Below are 11,273 nucleotides of genomic sequence, written 5' to 3'. Positions count from 1 at the left end.
CCATACCTGTAACAGTTAGGGACTGAGGGATGCTGGGAGAACCTGGCTGTCAGGTCCCCTTTGATACATTCAATAGGCAGCTCAGCCTTGTGTCCCAAGGTTTGGTCCTCTTTACCAATTGCACTAGCATCACACTTTTTTTTTTTTTTTTTTTTTTTTTTTGAGACAGGGTTTCTCTGTGTAGCCCCGACAGTCTGGAACTCACTCTATAGATCAGGCTGGCCTCAAATTCACAAAGAGGCCTCTGCCTCCTGAGCGCTGGAGATATGCGTCACCACGAGTAGCTTCCTATCAGAGTTTTCAAAACACCAGATAGGTGTGATAAATTCCAGGTTTTAATAAATGAGAAGGGGCTCTGCCAACTGGCTGAAGTAGCTTCTCCGCAGTCCCCAGCATGAAACTTGTCTCTTCCAACTCTAGGCACATGCTCGACTAACCTGAAATGGAGGCGTTCCATGCGAATCTGCTTTGAAACCAGGTGTCCTCCCGAGCAAGCACACTGTGACTTAGTGTATAGCTGGGATTCTCTGGGAGAGGCGGCCCTGAATTCTCACCAGCACCCCCCCCCAAATTGTCTGAGCCTCACTGTGTCCATCTGTGAAATGGGGATTATAACAGTCCCTGTCGGACCCCGTTGCTTTCTGCTTTTTACTATTTTTTTTAAAATTTATTTACTTATTTATTTTTTGAGACAGGGTTGTCTCTGTGTAGCCCTGGCTGTCCTGGAACTCACTCCATAGACCAGGCTGGCCTGGAACTCAGAGATTCCCCCGCCTCTGCCTCCATAGAGTGCTGGGATCGAAGGGTGTTTATATTTATTTAGAGACGGGGTTTCTCTGTGCAGCTCCGGCTGCCCTGTAACTTTGCACACTCAGAGATCTGCCTGCTGGCCTCCGCCTCTTTTTGAGTTGTCGGGGTTGAAGGCACAGGGGCTCTATCACCACCAGGCAGCTTTTGCTAATTTTTTAGATGATTTATTTTATGTGTATGACTGTTTTGCTTGCATGTATGCTTGTGCACCACCGAATGCAGTCCCCATGGAGGTCAGAAAAAGGTGTCGGGTCCCCTGGAACTGGAGCTGCAGATGGTTGTGAACCACCATGTGGGTCTTCTGGAAGAGCAGCCAGTTCTCTTAACCACTGTGTGTTATGACTCAGGAATTTTCCTTAACCCACTGGTACCAGATGGAATACAGAAAAAAGGTGTGTGTGTGTGTGTGTGTGTGTGTGTGTGTGTGTGTGTGTGTGTGTTGACACACACCTATAATCCCAGGACTCGGAGAATGGTCGCTGAAGCATCAGGAGTTCAAGGATTCCAGCAAATCAGCGGCCAATCTGGGCTACATGAGGCCCTATTTCAAATAAAACAAAACCAAACCCAAAGAGAACAGCAAAGAAAAGAACAGACTGGATTGGGCACGGTGGCACACTGTGGTTTTTCCAGAACTTGAGAGATCGGGTGAGGATGGAGGGTGGAGAAGCAGCTGCCGACCATCCCCAGTCCTGCTCTGCTACCCAGGAAGACCCGTCCATCCCAGCAGAGAAGAACCAAGGAAGCCAAGAGCTGGCATCACATGGAGGTTTTTTCCTTTACTCCTTAGATATTTACATTTCCAATAAAAAAAGAAAAGCTTTTGCATGGCTGCTGGGGATCTGAACTCAGCTCCTTAAGACTGAGCAACCAGCCTTTTACCCACTGAGCCATCTCTCCAAGTCTCAGACATTTTGGTTTTAAAATCTTAAAAAAATAATGCCACTGCTGTTGTGCAAAATGTACACAGAGGAAAGAATTGCTCTGCCAAGCATTTCTGAACTTGCCCTAAGCATCAGACAGGCCGGGCCTTGCTGTGTTTGGGAGCTTTTTGGCAGAACTGGCCTCTGGGGGAGGGGGTCAGGTGGGCAGACCCCCTTTTCTGTCCCGGGTGTGCCACCACCGTGTCTGGCTCCTCCTGTCTGCATACCCTCGAGTGGCTCAGCTGGACTGACAGCAGTGTGGCCTGATGGAGACAGCCTGGGCTGGAAGGACAGGTTTCTCCTGCCTGGCCTCTTGCCCAGTGACCAGTGGGTAAGAGGGAAGCAGACAGGCAAGGGCCAGGTCAGAACAGGGACCATAGAAAGGACAGGAGGCCATCTGGTGTCTTCTTCTCGCAAACCTCCGGCTGCACTGTCCCTCCATCTCTAACCAGCCAGGGCTCGCCAGTGCCCAGGGCACATGGTCTAGTTCCTCCCCTGTTGGCTCTGTCCCTTGCCATTTCCCCATGCTTATTTCTTTCCCGGCCCGCTGAGCATCTCAGGTGAACTCACACAATGGAAAGAATAATGTAATGGTACATAGCAACCTAGCAGGGCACAGACCATTTTTGTTTCCCCCATGAAAAGGAAATTAGGTTTTTGAGAGTGTTTTGTTGTTTGATTGTTTCACTCAAACATAAAACAATTTACATTTTTACTTTACACAACCAATTCTACTTCTGTGAACCTATCCTTGAGTGTTCACTTAGAAGTCTGTGCAAACACATATTCACAAGGCGAGGTGAAAAGCAGTAACCAGCCAGGTGTGGCAGCACACACCTGTAATGCAGGATGCAGGATCCAGGTAGGAGGGCCAGGAAGTCAGCTCCAGTCTGGGCTACCTAGGGAGTCTGAGGCTACCTTGGGCTACACAGAGACCCAACAAATAGTGGGGCCCCTGTGGTGGTGGTGCATGCCCTTAGAGGCAGGAGGATCTCCGTGAGTCTATGACCAACTTGGCCTACACAGTGAGTTCCTGGATAGCCAGGGCCACACAGAGACAAACAGTGCTCTGAGCTGTGAGGACCCAGGAGAACACAGATCAGACCTTGCTGCTCGCTCTCTTTATAAAACTTACTTTCAAAGCAGGATGTGGTGCTACTCGCTGGTTATCCCAGCACTTGGGAGGCTAAGACAGGTGAGCTCAAGTTTGGAACCAGCTTGGGCTACATAACAACACCCTGACTCTCATTTTAATAAAAGGAGGGGGGATGCTGGGCCATGGTGGCACACACCTTTAACCCCAGCACTCAGGAGGCAGCGGAAGGCAGATTTCTGTGAGTGTGAGGCCAGCCTGGTGTACAGGACAGCTGAAGCTATAGAGAGAAACCCTATCTCCGCCCTCCCCCCCAATGTGTGAGGTGGATCTAGGGTGGACAGCTCATAGTATAACACTTGCCCAGTGTGTACAGAGGCCTGGACCGTCAGTAACACAAAACCAGGAGACATGTGGGCCGGTCTGCTGGCCCTGTGGGTAGAGGGCTTGTCCTGTGTGTGAGTACCTCTCTGCTGCTGTGATACAGCATATGAGTGAGGGAACTTAGAGAAGAAAACATTTATTCGGGCTTTTTGTTCCGAGGGATAAGATTCTCTCACAGAGGGGAGACAGTTGGCCGGACCAGGAAGCTGACACATCACATCTCCAACTAAAAGGTAAAGGAAGATGGGAGGAGAGATGTTAAATTCCCAAAGCCGGGCCCCACCGCTGTTCCCTCCGAAAAGCCCCACCAACTGAGGGAGGACAGGGATTCAGTGCCTGAGCCTACAGGGGACACTTATCATTCAAAACACCACAGCATGAAAGTCTGACAACTGAGTATGATCAGGGAGCAGGACTCACAAGACACACGCGTCAAAGGCACACCCCCGTGACCAGGACCCAGCCCCGCCCATTCACCCACAAACAGCAGCAGGTGGATCCATTGATAAAATTACTGCTTTTATGACCCCATTACACTTCGGTAGTGCCACCAGCTGGGGACCAAAGATTACACTCTTCCTGGCCTCGTTTATTTATTTATTTATTTATTTATTTATTTTTGAGTGTAGCCTTGGTTGTCCTGGACTTGCTTCTGTAGACCAGGCTGGCCTCGAATCAGAGCTCCGCCTGCCTCTGCCTCCCCAAATGCTGGGTTCACAGGTGTGCGCCACCACATCCGGCTTTTGGTCCTCATCCTTAACCATCTTGGGAGAAATAAATCTTTTTCTCTCTTTCTGAGACAGGATCTGGTTATGCCGATTCTTCAGATCCAAGTCTAAGATCCAAACACTCAAAACACCCCTCAAACTGGGGAGCCTCTGCTCAGTGGATATGAGCACATGTTTTACAGTCAGGAGGACCTGAGTTCAAATCCCCCGAGCCCTTCGTAAAAAGCCAGTGGTGGTAAGCTGTGCCTTAACCCACCTGATAGCGGGTGGGCATAGGGGGGTGGGGCAGGAGCGCTGCCGGGGTTTGCTAGCTGGGAGCCTAGATCTAGCAGCAGTGAGAAACTTTGTCCCAAGGGAAGAAGTTGAGAGAGCAAGGACCTCTAACATCCTCCTAGGGGAGCTGGTGGTGGGTGTGGATCCAGAAGGATCAAAATATCCATGTACAAAATTCTGTTTTTAAATTTATTTTCCTTTATTTTTATGTGCACTGATGTTTTGCCTTATATGTATGTATGAGCGCATCAGATCTTGGAGTTACAGGCAGCTGTGAGCTGCCATATGGGTGCTGGGATTTGAACCCAGGTCCTCGGGAAAAGCAGTCAGTGCCCTTAACTGCTGTGCCATCTCTCCAGCCCCCCCCCCGAAATTCTTAAAGAACTAACAAACGTGTATTTTAAAAGAGACAAGTCATAATAAAAATTATAGCAAGAACGACAACAAAAGTCACGACTCCCCATTTGTAGATAAGGGCAAATCAGACCCTATTACACACCCACTGTGTAATAGGACCAACTGTGTTTAATCATAACGCAGTGTTTTGTTCATTTGTCTCTCGGACAGCACCTGGACACGCGGCTCTGACCGGTCCCAGACTAGAGTCTCCTTCAGTTCCCCAGGGCTGGGATTACAGCCGGAACTCCCGTCGCTCTCCCTCAAGCCAAGGCAGCTCGCAGGCCGGACTGTCAGGCGAACAGCGACTGAACCTGCGCGGCTGGGACGGCGGCTCTCACCTCTGTGACCCTCAGAGGTCATCCCCTGCGCAGGCCGACGTGCACAGCGGCGGAGGGGCCGGGGCCGCCGCTGCTCGGGGCGGTGCTGCCTCTCCTCGGGGTGCTCACCCGGCTCGTCCCCCGGCAGCCCGCGGGCAGGCCTGGGGATTGGAGGCGCGCCCAGCTGCTCAGGATCCGGGCCGGCCATCAATCAACCGCCGGAGCCGCCTCGGGGCCAACCGGAAGCGGCAGCGGCAGCCGGGGCCCGCCTCCTCGAGCGCGCCTTCCAGCCTCGCAGGCTGCGGCGCGGGGCCGGCCCGTGCGTGACCCGGCCCGGCTGGTGCCAGGCCGCCTCCCTGGCGAGATGCGGGGCCTGGTGGTCCCGGGCGCTGGGGCTGGCTTTGGAGGGTCTTCCAGCTCAGCGCGGTGCCCCCGACAGTCCCTCCCTCCTTCCCCTCACTTTGTTAGTGACCAGGCAAAGCAGCCCCGGCCTTTTCCCTCATCCTTGGGTTGACCCACGGATGAATTTATGGGTAATTTAGGCTGCAGTCACGATGCTAATAGCCCATCTCCATTTTCTTTCCTTTCATTCTTCGCCTATCCCAACTTATACGTTTCAACTCTTTTTTTCTTTGACAGTTTGAGTTCAGTTTATTTTTAGGGTTCTGGAGGAAGGAAGTCATGCTAATGATTGGACCCATTTCTTATTTTCTAAATGTAATTACTTTGATTTTTTTTTTCCACCGCCCTGTTAACACTACTCAAGACACAATTTTCAGTAATCAATGATTCAATGTACATTCAGTGAAAAATGTTTTATTGGTTTGACAATGTCTCCATAGCCCACAGCTTCCTGAAAAGCATGATGTCGTTTTGTTTGTTTGTTTTCTGAGATCTTGGACATTATGTTGATTCCATGAGGCTTACTTTATTGTTTGAGAACACATTCTGTGGTCGTAATTGTTTTCTGTGTAGAGATATGTCTGAGGAAACAGGATACGTATTTAAATTGATCTACGTGCAATGGGCATGGAAAATCCATGGGTATTGTCTATTAGTGTTTGACAAATATAAGCTGGATAATGTTTTTTTCTTCCCTTTAGTGATGAATCCTTTCATATTTTTTCAAAATATAATTATTTTGTGCCATTGACAAATGGAAACATATTGAAATATCAAAATAACAAAAGTGTGACTTGCTCACGAGAAGGCTCAGTGGTCCTGCGCTTTCAGAGGACCCAATTTGGTTCCAGCACCTACAGCAGGCAGTTCATAACTGTCTGTGACCCCAGTGGATCGGACACCTCTGTCTCCTGAGGGCACATCCTCAGAGACAGGGGGAGAGGAAGAGAGAGACAGGGAGGGAGGGAGAGGGACAGAGAGAGAAAGAGAGAGAGAGAGAGAGAGAGAGAGAGAGCGGGAGAGGGCGGTGATATAGTCTCATTAGGTAGTCCTGCATGACCTGGCACTTGTTAGAACGAAGCTGGCATCAGACTCCTAGAGATCCAGGGTGAAAAATAAGTCTTAAATACAAACAAAGAAACAAAACTTTCCTTTATTTTCAGATAAACTTTTACGGTACAAACTGGACCTGTGCAGTAATGGACCCTTCCCAGAGTGTCTACCCCAAGCGGTGTGTGTAGCCTTCCTAAGAGAGCCTCATCCTTCCTTTGCTGGAGCACACACCCTTAGAAACTGTTTCCACGCTCCCCTCGTCTGCTGCAGAAGATAACTCTTTCTCCCTTCTTTATGTCTGGCCATATTTATTTGGACTTTGCGCTCACCAAGACGGCAAACTCTTTCTTAGATTACGTCTTCCCTGTAGATTGTTAATTCCCGCGCATTGTAGGGGGTTGAGAGGAAAGCTTGAGTTTTCAGCTTGGAGGTGCCCAAATAGCAGGGAACAAACAGGAAAGACACTGGTTTCCTTGAGTTCGTTTCGAAGGAGCCTCCGAGGCCATTAACAATGGCAGAGAAAGGTCGGTAGAGAGGGCAGAAGGCGGCAAAGCCCTGTAGCCAATCCACACGGCGGGCTAGTTGACAACTCATGACGTCTCAACTTCACACCTCGCCGCTTCCACCCGCCCGGGGCCAATCAGACTCAAGGCCCGAGTTCTGCGGCCAGTCAGCTGCAGTGAGAAGCCACTTGCTTCCCTGGCTGGTCGGTACCCAACTGGCACCGCTAAGACAAGAGCAAAGCCGGCGCTGCAGCCAATCAGCGTCCGCCTCGGGATCAAGCATGCCGACGCTGAGCACGCGCGCTGGTGGCCTCGAGCTCCCGGCCTTGCGTTGATCCCCACTTTGTAACGGCCGCGCCGGCCTGCCCTGCCCTCGGAGGAGACCAAACTGGTGAGTGCTATGGCGTTTCTTCCTTTTATTTCTTTGCTAGTGGGCCTAGCTTCGGTGGGCGTGTCCTGGAGGGATCAGGTCAGGTGTCTCTTGGTCACTCTTGCGCCCAGGCTGGGCAGAAGGCCGGGCAGCATGCCCTCTGACTTTGGTCGTGGTCCCTGACGCCAGCCTATGCTGAAGTGGGAAAACTGGGAGCCACCAGGTCGGCCTGGCCCTGGCAACTGGAGGGAGAGGCTGTGGTCCACTGGTGTGCACGTGGAGAGGAGTTTTCGGGGGCGGGGGGGGGTCTTTGGACCCACTTGGACCGGAGTGGGTGTTCATGAGGTTGAAAGCCAGCTGGGAAACCGTGAATGGCCGTTTCCCCCGGCTGCGGAGAGGGTGGCCTTCCCGGCTTCCGGGTGAAGCGCACTCAAGGTTTTCAGCATCGGGTCCAGGGTGGACAATGCAACCAGGATGTAGGGCCAGTGGTTCTCTAGAGGATCTGGGGAGAAAGCCTCTACCTCCCAGACAAGCCTGTCGCCCAATAGGAACCGATACTTCCCTGATTGGATCTTTTCGAAATCCACCAGTTGTGCTGGCCTGCGGGAAGCTTTGTGACATCCCCTGTGTTTTGGCTTTTCGAGACAGGGGCTTGCTATGTACTTCTAGTCTGGCCCCCACCTCGTGGCCTTCCTGCCTCGGCTTCTGCAGTGACGAAGTTATAAGCATGGGTTCCCACTCCTGGCTCCCTGATCGTTTTTTGCTTTGCTTTTGACTCGTGGGGGCAGCGTGTTGGGGCGGAAGTTCACTCGGCCGTTTAGTGGTGTTAAGGTTTTCAGGGTACTTGTGGGGACAGCCAGGATGTAGCTCTGGAAGACAGCTCCATGACTGGGCTTCTGTGGGCTGTTTGCTCTTGAAAAAATCGTAAGGAAGTGTGTGCACATGTGTGTACCGCAGAGGGCTAAACGGACAGCAGAGATGATGGATGGGGATATTCGCCTGCTCAGGCAAGGGCTGCGGGACAATGGGTGGGGTCTGTGTTGTTATTCACCCATATGTAAAATGGTGTGCGTGTCTGAAATGTTCCACCGGAAGGGCTGCAGTGTGTCTGGATGGTGAGATCCCAGGAGGCTAAGGACCATCGGAATAAAGGACGCTCCAGTGCTATGTACGGATTCTGGGCAAGACCACAAATTACCCATTTTTTCCTGCTCTTGCTGTGGGTCTCATATACTGAGCTGCGCATCCATCGCCAGTCAACACAGAATCTCAAGTGTGTCAGTCTGTTCACGGATAGTCCACGCTCAGGAGTAGATATTGAGGCCCATCTGGACCCGGGGTGTGGGCTCAGCATCATCTGGTCCAGTAAACTCTGGGCTCTGGATTCCCAGAGTATACTCGAGAGATGTGTTTGTGTCTGCGTGCACTTGATGGTCTGGGACTCTTCAGCCCAAGGAGGCCAGAGTGGGCCCTCTGTTTAGGTTTGCATGAATATTGATGTTTAGTACTCATCTGGAAGCAGTCCTGCCTAAAGAGGCTGAGGATTTGGAGAGAGTTTAGCGGCAAAGCAAGGCTGCAGAAGGGCTTATGACGATGCCGTGGTGCCTGTGTTTTTGACCAGCCCGAGTTCTTTTGTCACTTCATCCGCCATAAAAGGTGTGCCCTCCCAGGGTCTCTCCAACCCGGCTCTGCCCCCTTGGTAGGGACTGTATTCTCTTCTTGGGTTAAGGCGCGTGCCCGTGCCGGGATTTTTTTCTTTCCCACGTGCTGGTTTAAGGGAAGAAAGGAACAAACTCACCAGAGGCGTCTCTCTGCTTTGGAATGTGTGGGATGTGCTTGACCCCCGTGAGCAGCTCAAAAGTTCCTCTCAGATTTGGATAATTGCTCTTAACACATGCGGACAATGTGGGGAGTTTGGGGACCTTGGTTTGGGGAAAATGTACCCCTGGGACGATTTCTGTTCTAACACAAATTTTCTAAACTGAATTCTGTTCAGCTTGGCTTGTGGAGGGGACTCAGTACTGTAAACACGTGGGGCAAAGGAACATATAGTGAGTGATGATTCACACCTGTGATCAACGCGCTTGGGAGGCCAAGGTGGGAGGGTTGACAGGCCAGCCTGGGCTCCACGGTGAGATCCTGTCTCCAGACAGAAGGCGGGGGGGGGGACGACAAAAAGAGTACATTTTCCATAAAACAACCACTCCTGTCCCATTGTGACAGTCTAAGTTTAATGTAATATTGGGGTAGACTCAGTATTTGTATTACTGTGATGACACTTATATTAAGCTGGGTTTTGCCTTACAATCAAAAACTTTGATTTTTGCATCTGGGCTGTGTGTACTGAGCATCTCACACATTTTCCCTTTATTGTCTCATTGGCCAGTTCTATTAGTAGGAATAAAAAATGCCAGACCTCAAATTTGATTCAGTAATATGGGTATTAAAGAGAAGAGAGAAAGCATAGCGTGATGGCTCACTCCTAGAACCCCTAGCATTTGGGATGCTAAGACAGGAAGATTTTCATGAGTCTGAGGCCAGCTGGGTTACAGAGTGAGTTCCAGGCCAGCCTGGGCCATAGACCTTATCTCGAAGAACAAAAACTAACAACAAAATAGTGAGGCTCCTTTTCCTACACGAATCGTATGTCCAAATCTATGCGGATTAGCCTCTGGGTGGACACAGGGTGTGTCCTCCAAACCTGTGATTTCCTTGACTCTACGCCAGGAAGGTGACTGCAGATGATGGTCCCAGGGAAGCAGAAAATGGAGACAGTTTTTGTGGTTTCAGACAGAGGTTAACTTCAAATTTATGGACCTCCTAGCTTGGCTTCCTGGGCCAGGATCACCATGAAGCGCCATTTTTCTTGGAGGTGGGAGATACTCCAGGAACAGCAAGTCAGGCTAGAAATCAGAGGCCAGCTGCAGCAGGTTAGTTAGTTTGGGAAAGGCTCAAACCTGAAACTACCCTTCTGGAGGAGCTTTGTCAGGAGAGCGAACCTAACTACCCTGGGGACATGACTAGGTCTTGAAGTGGGAGAGCATTATGAGAGATAAAGCCTTGTACCCAGGGGTAGCATGCAGAGGCCCTGAAGAGAGAGAGCGCCTTCCTTCAAAATCCTGGAGAGGTACTTCATTAGGAGCGAGCCTCAGTGTGCAGCGTATGGGGGTCCTGAAGAAAAGCCATCTGGTCCTAGATTTTCGGACGTGGATAGGTTTTCATGAGGTAGCAGGAAGTTCCAACCATGTGATTTAGTCTAGCATGGTCCACTTGATTCCTGGCATTACATGGAACCAGGTACTAGATGGCACCAAGACCTTATCTTGCAGTTGCAAAGCAGGAGGGTCTGCAAGGCCACAGCACAGCAGGGCTTCTTCCCTTAGCCCAGAGAGGAGGAGAGTGGTGTGTGTGTGTGTGTGTGTGTGTGTGTGTGTGTGTGTGTGTGTTTGGCTGAATTTCTGGGAGAGAAAGGCAACTATAGGGTCTGGGAGCTAAAAGTGAAGTGTCCCTACTCATGCAAGTCCAAGTGCTTGCTCTTTGATCTGTTCCTGGTGTCATTGCTTAATGCTAAGTGCCTTGGATGACACTTCTGTGGCTGAAGGAAGAGGCCAGAGAAGGGCCCCCAGTGTCACCAGCATAAGGGCTCTGGTGCAAAGGGCCCTGAGAATACCTCTGAGGGATGTTCAGGAGGATAGCCTTGATAGACACCAAGTGGGAGGCAAGGTGGGGTTTCCTGCTGGTCCTGGTGGCACACGCCTGTGATCCCAGCACTTGGGAGGAGAGTCAGGTGGATCTCTGTGAGTTTGAGGCCAGCCTGATCTACAGGGGAGTCCAGGACAGCCAGGCTACACAGAGAAAGCCTGTCTCAAAAAACCAAGTAAATAAATATAAAGATGGGGTTTCCTATTCTTAGGGGCCTTGTGTTCCTGGACAGGGAGTCCCCTTGCTCTTTTCTCACTCTTAGTGTCCTGAGAGCCCTCTGTCACTCCCCATAGGCCATCTTTGCTGACAGAGATGC

The sequence above is a fragment of the Psammomys obesus genome, unplaced genomic scaffold, assembly GCF_907164565.1.
Source record: "Psammomys obesus unplaced genomic scaffold, mPsaObe1.curated_primary_1811, whole genome shotgun sequence".
Taxonomy (NCBI): Eukaryota; Metazoa; Chordata; class Mammalia; order Rodentia; family Muridae; genus Psammomys; species Psammomys obesus.
This window is presented reverse-complemented; position numbering follows the sequence as displayed.